Below are 13,733 nucleotides of genomic sequence, written 5' to 3' on the forward strand. Positions count from 1 at the left end.
GTCATTACAATGGACTGAATGTTTATGTCCACACAAAATTTATATGTTGAAATACTAATGCCAAATGTGATGATATTTGAAGGTGGGGCTTCAGGAGGTAATTAGATCATGAGGGTGGAGCCTTCATGAATGAGATTAGTGCCTTTATGAGAAGAGGCCAGAGAACTAGCCAGCTGTTTTTCCTGACACGTGAGAGTACGATGAGAAGTCAGCAGTCTGCAACGTTGAAGAGGGTTCTTACCTGAACCCAAGCATACTGGCATTCTTCTCAAACTCACTTGGAACATTCATCGAGATAGACCACATTCTGGGCCATAAAACACATCTTAACAAAGTTAAAAGGATAGAAATCATATGATATCTGCTCTCAGACCACAATGGAATTAGAGTCAATAATAGAAAGACAACTGGAAAATTCTCAAAATACATGGAGATTAAACAACATACTTACAAATAATACATAGGTCAAAAAAAACCAGGAGAAATTTAAAAATATTTTGAACTAAATGAAAATGAAAACACAACTTATCAAAATGTGTTGGACACAGAGAAAGCAGTGCTTAGAAGGAAATGTATAGCATTGAATGCATATGCTAGGAAGGAAGAATCAATCTATGTTTCCATCTTAGGAAACTAGATAAAAAAAAGCAAACTAAATCTAAGATATGGAGAAGAAAAGAATAAGAATTAGAGCAGAAATCAATGAAATTGAGAATAGGAAATCAATAGAGAAAAGCAAGGACACAAAAATTGGTTTTATTGAAGAGATCAATAAAATTGATAAGCCTCTAATGAGGCTAACTGAGAAGAGAAGAGGGAGGATACAAATTACTCATATCAGAAATGAAGGGACATCACTTTGGATCCCTTGGACATTAAAAGGATAATAAAGGAATACAATGAACTACTCAGTGCCCACAAATTTGATAACCTGGATGAAATGGACCAACTCTTTAAAAGACAATCTGCTAAAACACAGAAGAAGAAATAGACAATTGAAGAGGATTTCTCAATTCAAGAATTCAGGTAAATAATTACCTTCCAAAATAGAAAGCACCAGGCCCAGATGGTTTTACTGGTGAATTCTGCCAAACATTTAAGGAAGAAATTATGCCGGTTCTCTATAATCACCTTCAAAGGATAGAAGCAGAGGGAATACTTTTTAACTCATTCAATGAGGCTAGCCTTACCTCAGTAGCAAAACCAATAAGCAATTACAGCAGCATTGTAGGATACAAGTTCATTATACAAAAGTCGGTTGCTTTCCTATATACCAGCAATGAACAAGTGGAATTTGAAATTAAAAACACCTTCCTGGGACTTCCCTGGTGGTCCAGTGTGTAAGACTCTGTGCTCCCAATGCGGGGGGCCTGGGTTCGATCCCTGGTCGGGGAACTAGATCCTGCATGCATGCTGCAACTAGGAAGTCCACGTACTGCAACTAAAGATCCTGCATGCTGCAACTAAGACCCGGCGCAGCCAAAATAAATTTAAAAAACAAACAACAACGAAAAAAACCACCTTCCCATCATTTTTACTGTGAACCTAAAACTGCTCTAAAAAATAAAATATTTTAAAATAAATATTAAAAATATGAAATCTATGAATTCAGTCACTACTTTAGCTTACCTTTTACCTTTTGATTTTTGAAGTGAGTAGTCTATGTTACGGTAACGAGGAACAAACATCTTTTCAGAGAATTTGTTCCTTAAACTGAAACTTACTCTTTAATGCAGAAAAATAGAATTCCTTATTCATGATTTGACATTCAACTACACAGTAGACTCTTAACACACAGTGAGTAAGATACTTATTGTTCACAAATGGATGTTATTATTTTAGTGTTAAAAATAGATATACAAGGGGTTAGGGACAGAAGGAGGTTGTGGGAAAGGAGGTGGGTGTACTTATGAAAGGATGACATGAGGAATCCTTGTGGTGTTCAGTATCTTGGCTGTCAGGGGATCTGTGAGCCTGCAGGTGATAAAATTCTATAGAAGTAAACATAAACACACAAAATGAAACTGGGAAAAATCTCAAAAGACCAATATAGGGCTTCCCTGGTGGTGCAGTGGCTAAGAATCCACCTGCCAGTGCAGGGGACATGGGTTCGAGGCCTGGTCTGGGAAGATCCCATATGCCACGGAGCAACTAAGCCCGTGCACCACGACTGCTGAGCCTGTGCTCTAGGGCCTGTGAGCCACAACTGCTGAGCCTGTGTGCTACAACTGCTGAAGGCCACATGCTGCAACTTCTGAAGCCTGTGTGCCTAGAGCCTGTGCTCTGCAACAAGAGAAGCCACTGCAATGAGAAGCCTGCACACCACAATGAAGAGTAGCCCCTGCTCGCTGCAACTAGAGAAAGCCTGCACGCAACAGCAAAGACCCAATGCAGCCAAAAATAAATAAATAAATAAATTTATTTTAAAAAGACCAGTATATTGTATAATGTATATGATATATATATACACACATATACTGATTGTGATATTGCACTTCAGTTTTGTGAAATATTACCACTGGGGAAACTGAGTAAAGGATACTAAAGATCTCTCTTAAAACTTCATGTGAATCTGCAGTTATCTCAGTGAAGGTACAATTAAAAATGCACACACAACTACTATATAAAACTAATATATAAGTTTTATTTTTGTTTTTAGGTTTTTCCCGCCTGATTGACAACATAGTCATCATTGGCTTTTGTAAGTTGATATTTTAATTTCTTTATCCTTCACCTTGTATATTTTCTAATTACATGAGAATGTTTTTCTAGAGAACCTGAACAAAAATTAGAGCAAAACCTTTTTTTTATTTGGTTCTTATATTATTTTAAAGATAGTCTCACTTTTTCTCATGCCATTAGGTGATAGTTATTTTGAGAAAGTTTGAATTACACATCTTGGGCTAGGGCCATCTGTTTCTTTGGAGTGACTTCCTATCAGGGTTATGATTAGCAGGAGCAAAGTGCCATCTGTGGAGCTGAGGTGGCACATACATCCATCCTGTTGGACATCACAGTCTTCACCTAGAACATCCTTGTGGCAGATGGTAAGAGGGACACAACATCCTGGGAGAAAGCCAGTAATGTGAATGGTTTGACTAATGAGGTATAACAAATTCTGTTTCGTTTATCTGTGAAAATCTGGCAATGAGATGAAATGAAGGGAGAATTGCAGATTGGGAGAATTTAGCTTTATTCTCATCTTATCATCTGGAGTAGCTATATTTCTGTTCTGTAACTTGTAGCATATTGAAGAAAAATTTAGATCTCCTGTTTCATGGTAGTTTTTTTAACTCAGTGAAATCTAAACATTTGAAATAGATTTGAACAAACATTTTGAACCTGGGAAATGAATTATCCCCTCTATCACTGAAAACATTTACAGTATAAATGGCTAATCCTCTCCACTCCAACCAAACTTTCTTCTTCCTTAAGTCTTCCTCATCTCAGTAAATGGCAACTACATTCTTCCAGTTGCTCAGATAGTCTCTGTGGCACCATCATCCTCTCTTCTTTCTGTCATCCCCTATACACCCAGCTGTCAGGAAATACTGTCAGCTCTGCCTTAAATATATCTAGAAGATGACTGCTTTTCACCATGTATTCGACTACCATACTGGTCAAAGCCTTCATCTTTTTATTAAAATAGCCTCCTAACTTGTTTCCCTGCTTTTACACTTTCTCCCCTATAACCCATTCTCCAAATGGCAGACAGATAAATTATTTAAACTCTTAAGTCTGATCATGTTACTTTTCTGCTCCAGTGACTCCGGTGCCTCTCTTCACAGAGGCTTATCAACTTGTACATGATATGGGCCCCCATTACCTCTGATCTAACCTAACCTTTTACTGCTCCCCCTCACTCACTGCTTTAGCCATACCAATATTCTTGTTCCTACATTGGGGTTTTGCAATTACTGTTCCCACAAATAGCCACATGACTTGCTTCCTTACCTCCTTTAAATCTTTGCAAAATTGTCATCTCCGCATCCAGGCCTTCCCTGACTACCTTATTTCAAATTACCACTGTTTCTCCCTGCCTTACACTCCCAGCACTTCCTATCGCTACAGTACTTTATTTATTATTTTTAAAATAAATTTATTTATTTTTATTTATTTTTTTGGCTGCGTTGGGTCTTTGTTGCTGCGTGCGGGCTTTCTCTAGTTGCAGCGAGTGGGGGCTACTCTTCGTTGTGGTGTGCGGGCTTCTCCTTGCAGTGGCTTCTCGTGGCAGAGCACGGGCTCTAGGCACGCAGGCGTCAGTAGTGGCACGTGGGCTCAGTAGTTGTGGCTCGCGGGCTCTAGAGCGCAGGGTCGGTAGTTGTGGTGCACAAACTTAGTTGCTCCGCAACATGTGGGATCTTCCCAGACCAGGGCTCGAACCCGTGTCCCCTGCATTGGCAGGTGGATTCTTAACCACTGCACCACCGGGGAAGTCCCAGTACTTTATTTTTTTAACCACCTTCTGATATATTTTACTTGTCCGTCTCCCTTTCACTTGAAGATGAACTCTACGAGAGTAATAATTTTTGTGTGTTTTGTTTACAAAGATGGGAAAGTGGGATAGGGAAAATGGATTGTATAGCGGTTACTGACTTTGCCTAATACAACCTTCTCCTGTTGCCTCGTGACCACAGAAATAGGTAAGTGAAAACAGCAACTAAAATCTCAATCATCTGTATATTTCTAAGGATTACTGGGAGAAAAACTAGGTTTGAAATGTCTTCTAAGAATATACTTCATTTTCTTTTCAGTGCTTGTTTGATTAGAAGTTCTTTGATAAAAATGAGTAGATATTGATACTTTTAGTAAATGATTCCTAATACCATTTTGTTACTGAAGATTTAGAGTGTTCTATCAGAATTTAGTTCCAGAAGTGTGCTTTTTTTTTTTTTTTTTTTTTTAAAGCCTGGTGTCTGTAGGCTATCTTTTTTTTTTTTAAATTAATTAATTAATTTATTTATGGCTGTGTTGGGTCTTCATTTCTGTGCGAGGGCTTTCTCTAGTTGTGGCAAGTGGGGGCCACTCTTCATCGCGGTGTGCGGGCCTCTCATTATCGCGGCCCCTCGTGTTGTGGAGCACAGGCTCCAGACGCGCAGGCTCAGTAATTGTGGCTCACGGGCCCAGTTGCTCCACGGCATGTGGGATCTTCCCAGACCAGGGCTCGAACCCGTGTCCCCTGCATTGGCAGGCAGATTCTCAACCACTGCGCCACCAGGGAAGCCCCCAGAAGTGTGCTTTTTAGGAGCTATAAATTAAGAGCAGACAGAATGGTGGATAGCCCAAGTTTTAGAACCAAGTGTAGCCTGGCTTGAATTCTGGCTGTGATTCCAATAAGTACACTATAAGCAAGTTAATGAGGCTTTCTTAGCCACAGTTTGTCTTTTATAAAATTGAAATAATAATAGTTGTGAGGCTTATGAGGATTAATTGAGGTGATAGACCTGGCCATTAGCAACATTCAGTAACTAGTAATCCTTTAATCTGATATTGCTCAGTTTTATAAGCTTGAGATACTAGTAATAAATTATTTTACAGTTTACTTTGTAGAGAAGATAGTCTTTTACAATTTATGTCATTATATATAGTAAATTTTGAAAAAATTACATATATTTTACAGAAGAGAAAATGACTAGGAGACATGAGCTGCTCTGTAATGTGACCCCAGAAAATTTTTTGCATTTTTTGTAATCTCTACACTTTAGCAATGTGGAGAGGATGAAATAAGATAGTGTAGATTTGTCAGTACTTATTTGTAAATATAAAACATTAATGCAAATGTAAGGAATTGGAATATCATACTGAGAGAACTTCTACCATGACTTTCAGTCATGATGTAGTAACAGGAACTGGATTTATTATCCTGCCTTAGCAAAACAAACAAACAAAACCCCATAAAATGTATGAAACAAAGGTTTTTAGACATTGGGTGACAAGTGGCATAAGACAGTTAACCCTGAGATAAAGGAAACAAATGATGTGCCCAAGGCCACAGTGTAAGAGGGGAACCCAAACACAGCCCAGTAGTCACCCTGAATTGAGGTGATAAAGCTGGCAATTCAGGGAGGTTGAAGCAGCTAGAATTTGCAGGACAGAGGACCAGAGAGAAGAGAGAGCTCTGGAGATCTTCAGAGGGTTCCCTTGGAGTCTTCAGCTGAGTGCTGATTAGTGCATGCTTACGAGAGAACTACCCAAGGCTTGGAGAAAAACCATTGGGAAGGGAAAGTTAGCTCATGTAGGGCTGGGAAGTGTGCATCCCCACCATTCAGAGTAGAAAAACTTTGTAATACAAGTGGCATTAGATGGAGTGCTCAGAAGGGTATTGCCTCAGTGGTGAGGCAAAATTAGCCCTAGACTAAAGGCTGCCCTGATCCTACATAAAAAATCTTAAAAGTGGGAATTCCCTTGTGGTCCAGTGACTAGGACACAGGTTTTCATTGCTGTGGACCTGGCTCGATCCCTGATTGGGGAACTGAGATACCACAAGCTGCACTGTGCGGCCAAAAAAAACAAAACAAAACAGATCTTAAAAGTAAGCCATTAAAGAGGAATCATAAAAGTTTTTTAGTAAAGAGCCAGATGGAAAATACTTTAGGCTTTACAGGCAATATGACCTCTGCTGCATCTACTTAGCTCTGCCATTGTAATGTTAAAGCAGTCATAGACAATATGTAAATGAATGGGAGTGGCTGTGTTCTAATAAAACTTTATTTACATAAATAGACTCTGGGCCAAATTTGGCTCGTGGACTATAATTTGCAGACTTCTGGTTTACAGGGTCAAACTGTGGGACTTCGTTGGCAGTCCAGTGGTTAAGACTCCACACTTCCATTGCAGGGGGCACGGGATAGACCCTGCATGCTGCATGGCGTGGACAAAAAATTAAAATAGAAAAGAAAAGGGTCGAATTGTTTCTAGTCGCTTAACTCCAACTCAGAACAAAGCTCAAGAATATATAAAGAAACACAAAATATCCAGCACCTAACAAGGTAAAGTACACAATGTCTAGCATTCAATCAAAATTTACCAGATATGCAAAGAAACAGGAAAATTCAGTAGTAAAAGAAAATTCAATCAATAAAAATAGACTCAGAAATGAAAGATTTAATAAAGATATTAATAAACAAATTTAATACAGATTTTATTTAAGTAATTTAATAAGATTTTAATAAATAACATAGTCACTAAATGAAGATATTAAAAACATTAGTATAACTAAGTTTTATATGTTCAAGATAATAGAGGAAGCATAAATTTGTTAAGAAAAGACATGAAAGCTATAAAACGACCCAAATTGATCTTCTAGAGACAACATAAACATCTGAGATGAAAAATACACTGGATAGGATTCACAGTGGACTAGACACTGCAGAAGGAACAATTGCATGAACTTGAAGGCACAGCAATAGAAATTATACAAAATAAAAGACACAAAAATCCTGGGGAAAAAAGCCCATCAGTGAGCTGTGGGATAACTTTAAACAGCCAAAAATATTGTGTAATTAGAGTCTCCAAAGGAGGGAGGGAACAGAAAAAATTTTTTTTAAATAATGGCTGAAAATTTGCTAAATTTAATGAAAACCATAAGCCCACAAATCTCAGAAGCTCAATGAAAAGCTAGCAATTACCAAAAAAAAAAAAAAAAGAAAATTACACCAAGGCACAACATAATCAGATAATTTAAGACCAGTAATAACAAGAAAGATTTTAAAATGGAGAACGAAGAAACTATAAATTTAGACGAACAAAGAACAACAGCAGACCTTTCATCAAAAGCAAAGCAAGCCAGAAGACAGTGGAGCAATGTCTTTAAAGTAATGAAAGAAAAAGCTGTTAACCTAGAAATCTATAGCTAATGAAAATATTTTTCAAAAAAAATAGTGAAATAAAGACATTTTCACACATTCAAAAGCTTAAAGAGTTAATCACCGTTAGACCCACACTACAAGAAATGTTAAAGTCCTCAGGAAGAAAGAAAATAATACCAAATGGAAATAAAGAGCACCAGAAATGGTAAACACCTGGGTAAATGTATAAGGTTTTGCTTTTTAAAATTTAAATCTTTTTAAAAAGGTAATTGTTTAATCAAAAATAGTAATAGTGGAGTTGGGGTTTATACATATAAAAGATGTGACAATAATTGCACAAAGGTCAGGAGAGGAAAAATTGAAATATAATATTAAAGTTTTTTTTACCATATGTGAAGAAGTACAATATCCCTTAAAGGGATATTGTAGTAAGTTAAGGATATAGCCATAAACCCTAAATCAACACTAAAGCATAAAAAAATAGTCATAAGCCAAAGGAGATAAATCAGAAAAAAAAAATTAGTTCAAAAGAAGGCAGGGAAAAAGGGAAAAGGGAATGGAGAACAGGTGGGACAAATACAAAAAAAAAAAAAGCAAGATGCTACATTTCAACCTAACCATATCAATAATCACATTAAGTATAAATGATCTAAATACTCTCATTAAAAGGCAAAGAATATCAGATTAGGTTCAAAAAAAAAAACCAACAAGGATTAACTCTATGCTGCCTTCAAAAATAGTGCATAACATATATATAAAGACACAAATAGGTTACAAGCTAAAGGATGGAAAATAATATACACTTCAGCACTAATTTTTTAAAAAGCCTGCGGACTTCCATGGTGACTCAGTGGTTAAGAACCCACCTGCCAATGCAGGGGACACAGGTTCAATCCCTGGTCTGGGAAAATCCCACATGCCACGGAGCAACTAAGCCTGTGCGCCACTACTACTGAGCCTGAGCTCTAGAGCCCGTGTGCCACAACTACTGAGCCCGTGTGCTGCAACTACTGCAGCCTGCACACCTAGAGCCCGTGCTCCGCAACAAGAGAAGCCACTGCAAAGAGAAGCCCACGCACTGCAATAAAGAGTAGCTCCCACTCACTGCAACTAGAGAAAGCCTGCATGCAGCAGTGAAGACCCAACACAGCCAAAAAAAAAAAAAAAAAGCCTGGAGTGGGGGCTTCCTTGGTGGTCCAGTGGTAAAGAACCTGCCTTGCAATGCAGGGGATGTGGGTTCAATCCCTGGTCGGGGAACTAAGATCCCACATGCCATGGGGCAACTAAGCCCGTGCACCACAACTACTGAGCTCGCGTGCCTCAATGAGAGAGTCCATGTGCTGCAAACTACAGAGCCCATGTGCTGTGGACCCCATGTGTCACAACTACAGAGCCCATGAGCCCTGGAAGCCTGCGTGCCACAGCGAAAGATCCCTTATGCCTCATCAAAGATCCTACATGCCGCAACTAAGACCCGATGCAGCCAAAAAAAATACAAGAAAATAAATAAGTAAGTTAAAAAAAAAAAAAGCCTGGAATGGCTATATTAATATCAGACAAAGTAGAAATTAGAGCAAAGAATATTGCCAGGGAGAAAGAGGGTTCTTTCATAATGATAAAGTGGTAAATTCATCAAAAAAAGTCATCTTAAATGTTTATGCACCTAATAACAGGGTTTCAGTATATACAAGGAGAAATAGACACAGCCACAAATATAGTCAGATTTCAGTACCCTCTCTCAACAGATACATCAAGTAGATAACAAACCAATAAAGATATAGAAGGCTAAAACAGCACTATCAACCAGCTTGAACTAATTGACAGTTCTTAGAACACTCTACCCAACAAAAGCAGAATACACATTCTTTTCAAGCATGCCCAGAACTTTATCAAGATAGACCATATTCTGGGTAAAAAAAACAAGACAATTAATTTAAAAGGGTTTAAATCATACAAAGAATGTTCTCTGACCATAATGGAATTAAATTAGAACAGAAAGGTATCTGGAAAAATATCTTAAACTGAACAACACACTTCTCAATAACCCAGGGGCACATTCTAGGCCATACAGAACACATTACATTTCAAAGAATGCCAGTCATACGAAATACATTCTCAGACTACAGTGGAAATAAAATGGAAATTAATAACAAAAAGATAGTGTAAAAATTCTCAAATATTTGGAAATTAACACACTTCTAAATAATGCCTGCTGCATCAAAGAAGTCTCGCGAAAAATTTAAAGTGAAAATATAGTCTATAAAAATGTGTGGGATGCAGCTAAAATAGTGCTTGGAAGGGAATTTATAGCATTAAATGTTTATATTAGAAAAAAACCTAAAATCAATAACTGAAGTTTCCACCTTATGAAACTAGAGAAGAGCAAATTAAACTTAAAGCAAGCAGAAGAAAGTAAATAATAAAAATTAGAGAAGTCAACAAAATTGAAAATAGGAAAATGATAAAGAAAAACCAACAAAATGAAAAGCTGGTTTCTTTGAACAAGATTAATAAAATGATAAACCTATAGCGAGGCTAACCAAGGAAAAAAGAGAGAAGACATAAATTACCAGTACCAGGAAGGAAAGAGGAGCCATGACTACTGACCTCATGGATTTTACATGGCTAATGAGAGAATACTACAATCTCTGCCCACAAATTTGAGAACTTAGATGAAATGGACCAATTCCTAGAAGGATACAAACTACCAAAACTCCCTTAGGGAGAAATAGATTACCTGAACAGCTCTATATCTATTTAAGACATCAAATTAATAGTATATGTTAAAAACAAACAAACAATACCACCACCACCACCAAAAACCTTCCAAAAAAGAAAACACCCAGGCCCAAATGGTCACACTGGTGAATTTTACCAAATAACCCATGAGATATAAATGAAAAGGGTAATTGGAAGTATTTTCAGCTGAATGGAAATGAAACATATTTCCAAATAATTAGGATGCAACTATAGCAGTGCTTAGAGGGAAACTTATAGCACTAGGTATCTATATTAGGAAAGAACAGTCTCAAATTAATGGCTCAAGGTAAGGGATTGTTAAAATTGCTTTCAAATATCTGAATGTCTTTTGTTAAAAACTATGTTTCATATTGTTGGAGAAGACAATTAGAGGTGGTTATAAAAAGGCAATTCTTAGCCCTTCATAAGAAAGAAATAACCATCAAACTTCCACAGCTATGGACTGAGTTTCTTTAGTGAGACATGCTTCCTTAGACATTCTTAAGAGTTCTTCCCAACTATTAATTTCTGAGATAAATGGTAGTGAAGGAAAAAAAAATTTCTCAGTGTTATTAGGCTGTAGATAAACAAGCACATTTAAACTGATGTGTTATATAGTAGGTAATGCAATGTAAGAATGAGCAGTAATTTTTTAAAATCACAGAACTATAGAATTAGAAGGAGCCTTAAGTGGTGTTGAGTCAAACAACAGTGGCCTCAATTCCCTGCCTTTTTAAATATCAAAGCGTTCGATAAAAAAAATTTTTAAAGGGGTATCCATTGAAGTTTGCAGATCAGCAAAAGCAGTGAAGGACAACTAAATCACTGAATGACATATTCAGACTTCAGAGAAAATCCCATGAAGCTCAAGAACAATCAAGAATATTCTAGACGTGCTTGTGTACTAGGTAAAAGTTGGATAAATGCCATCTACTTTCCAAAGCCTTTTCTGGCTCTCCAAGACTTACTGGCCTGTCTCTGTCTTCCCATAGTATTTTGTACACTCTGCACTGTAGCATCTACATACCATCATCTATCAATAAGGGGTCATGAAAAATGAGACAAGGAGTTAAAAAGTAAGGTTTGCCGTTTATCACTGGCAGTCTTTTCTTGTGCTAGAAAGTTAATCCATGTTCTCCTAGTGAGTAGCATGAGGGTCAAATGAAGTAAGACATGTATTAGTTCTTTGAAAACTTTAACGCACTAGCTACATAAAACAAATATTCCTATTAGGTATTTTTCTCTTCATGTGGCAATAGTCTGTGAATTTCTGCCTAACACCAATACATTTCTACTTAAAATGGTTAAACGGCAAGAAGTAAAACTGATAGTACAGAAAAACAACATTGCTGCTTTATAGCAACCACGGACTTGCCTCAGGTTTTTTTTTTTTTTAAGACAGTTCAATTAGTGTTTCTGTTTTGTATAGTAGCTTATCTTTTATGACAGTTTGATCTTGGTTTATTACTTGGCCCCATAAAATCCTAGACTTGAGTGTTAAATTTTTAGTGCTAGAGGAAATCATGTAATCTAGAGGCTGAAAGTTAAATTTTGTGTCTTTTTATTGAAAAGGAAGCATTTTCCCCCTTTTAACAAGTTTTATATTGGTTTGATTTTCAACATCAATGATAATAGCTACCATTATTGAGCATTTCTTATATGCTAACACTGCTCTAGGTGCTTTACACAGGTTATCTAATTCTATCCTTTGCAAGCCCTATGAAAGAAGGTATTATTCCTTTTTTACAGATGAGGAAGCCAAGGTTCTGGAAATATTGTTAATTGCTTAATTTATAAAACTACTAAAAGGTGACACTAAAATTTGAATGTGAACCTGACACCAGAGTCCATACTCTTAAACACTGCCTCCTTGAATGAGCGGTACAATGCATTGGGCTTAGAAATAGATTCTGATTACTTATTTAATACAATTACGGAGAACGTCAGTGAATAATTACATGTAGAGGTGGTAGCTAGGGGCAAAGGAAACAGCATGGGATTTAGAAACAATATTTAAAGTTGTGACTCATATACTTACTTGTTCTGTGACTTTGGCAAATCAATTTATTACCTCTCTTGAGGCTTTTTTCCTCATTCAAAAATAGAAATTCATAAAACCATCTATCTCAGATGGTTATGGTGAAGATCAAATTGATGTTTCTAAGTGCTTTGTAAATGCTTTTGAAAAGTATATAAGCGAATTGATGAGTGTATGTCGTCATTTGCCATAGCCTTTCTTCAAGTAGTAAATTTTCTGAGTGCTTTTAAAAAAATGATTTGATTTATAGAAATGTAGTGAGTTTCCAAAGCAGCTCTATTGAATTAGAGTGATCTATTATAGAAGGAGGTTCTACTCATAAGACCAGCTTTCTTCGATGAAGTACATCGTTTTTGAGGAACGATTATTTCACAATACTTCGTAAAGGAATTCTTCACGGATGTTTCTGTCTCCATTTTGGAAGAGTAGGGAGACACAGAGGCCAAAGTGAATCAGTGCCAGAGTCAGCTTTGAGGTTCCTAATATAACTGTCACACTGAGCCTACCAAGAATTCCGCTACCTTTCCTGTGCAGTTGGGAGTTCTGTATTTTCTAAGTTTATTTCTGTCCCAGTTTGAGAAAAGTGAAAGTCTTTACCTGAGGACTGTTCAGTACCCTATACAAAATGTCATCTTTGGCAGTCAAGTGAATAATCAATGAATGGACCCCCCCCAGGTCAGTACCGAAGCTCCTAAGATGGGCACGTGGGAAGGTTGTGTTCTGTGTCATGGAGTGAGTTCTCCATACCTTTCATTCCAGTATTGTTTATTTTCTTTTTGGTTTAGGAATTTTGAAACTTAACCCATCTATTCCCATGTTTACTCAGGATTAGCAGCAGAAATGGAGGGGAGCACAATGAAATGAGCGCATTTTGTTACGGGCTGTCGTGAACGTGGTGTCAAAGCAGCAGCTCGGAATTCAGTGGAGACTTTGGAAATCTTTTAATTCTGTGTGTTCAGTGTGGGTAACCAATCAGGATAATCCACTTTCTTTCCTAGTCCCTCTGGTTCTCCCCTCCCCCTCGCTAACCCTCTACACACACACACACACACACACACACACACACACACACACACACACACACACACACACACACACACACACACACACACACACACACACACACACACACACACACACACACACAC

The 13,733-nt window shown here is 37.3% G+C and overlaps 1 protein-coding gene across 1 annotated transcript in view; it reads left to right on the plus strand.

Annotated features, from left to right (window-relative positions):
- PLAGL1 (PLAG1 like zinc finger 1) overlaps positions 1 to 13,733 on the plus strand; it is a 64,913-nt gene that overhangs the window by 16,589 nt on the left and 34,591 nt on the right. The window contains exon 2 of the mRNA XM_082474794.1: positions 2,660 to 2,701. The gene's annotated coding sequence lies outside the window, so the exon portion shown is untranslated. The remainder of the gene's footprint in view (positions 1 to 2,659; positions 2,702 to 13,733) is intronic.

This window comes from Balaenoptera physalus, assembly GCF_965194825.1.
Source record: "Balaenoptera physalus genome assembly, chromosome: 9".
NCBI classification, from domain to species: domain Eukaryota; kingdom Metazoa; phylum Chordata; class Mammalia; order Artiodactyla; family Balaenopteridae; genus Balaenoptera; species Balaenoptera physalus.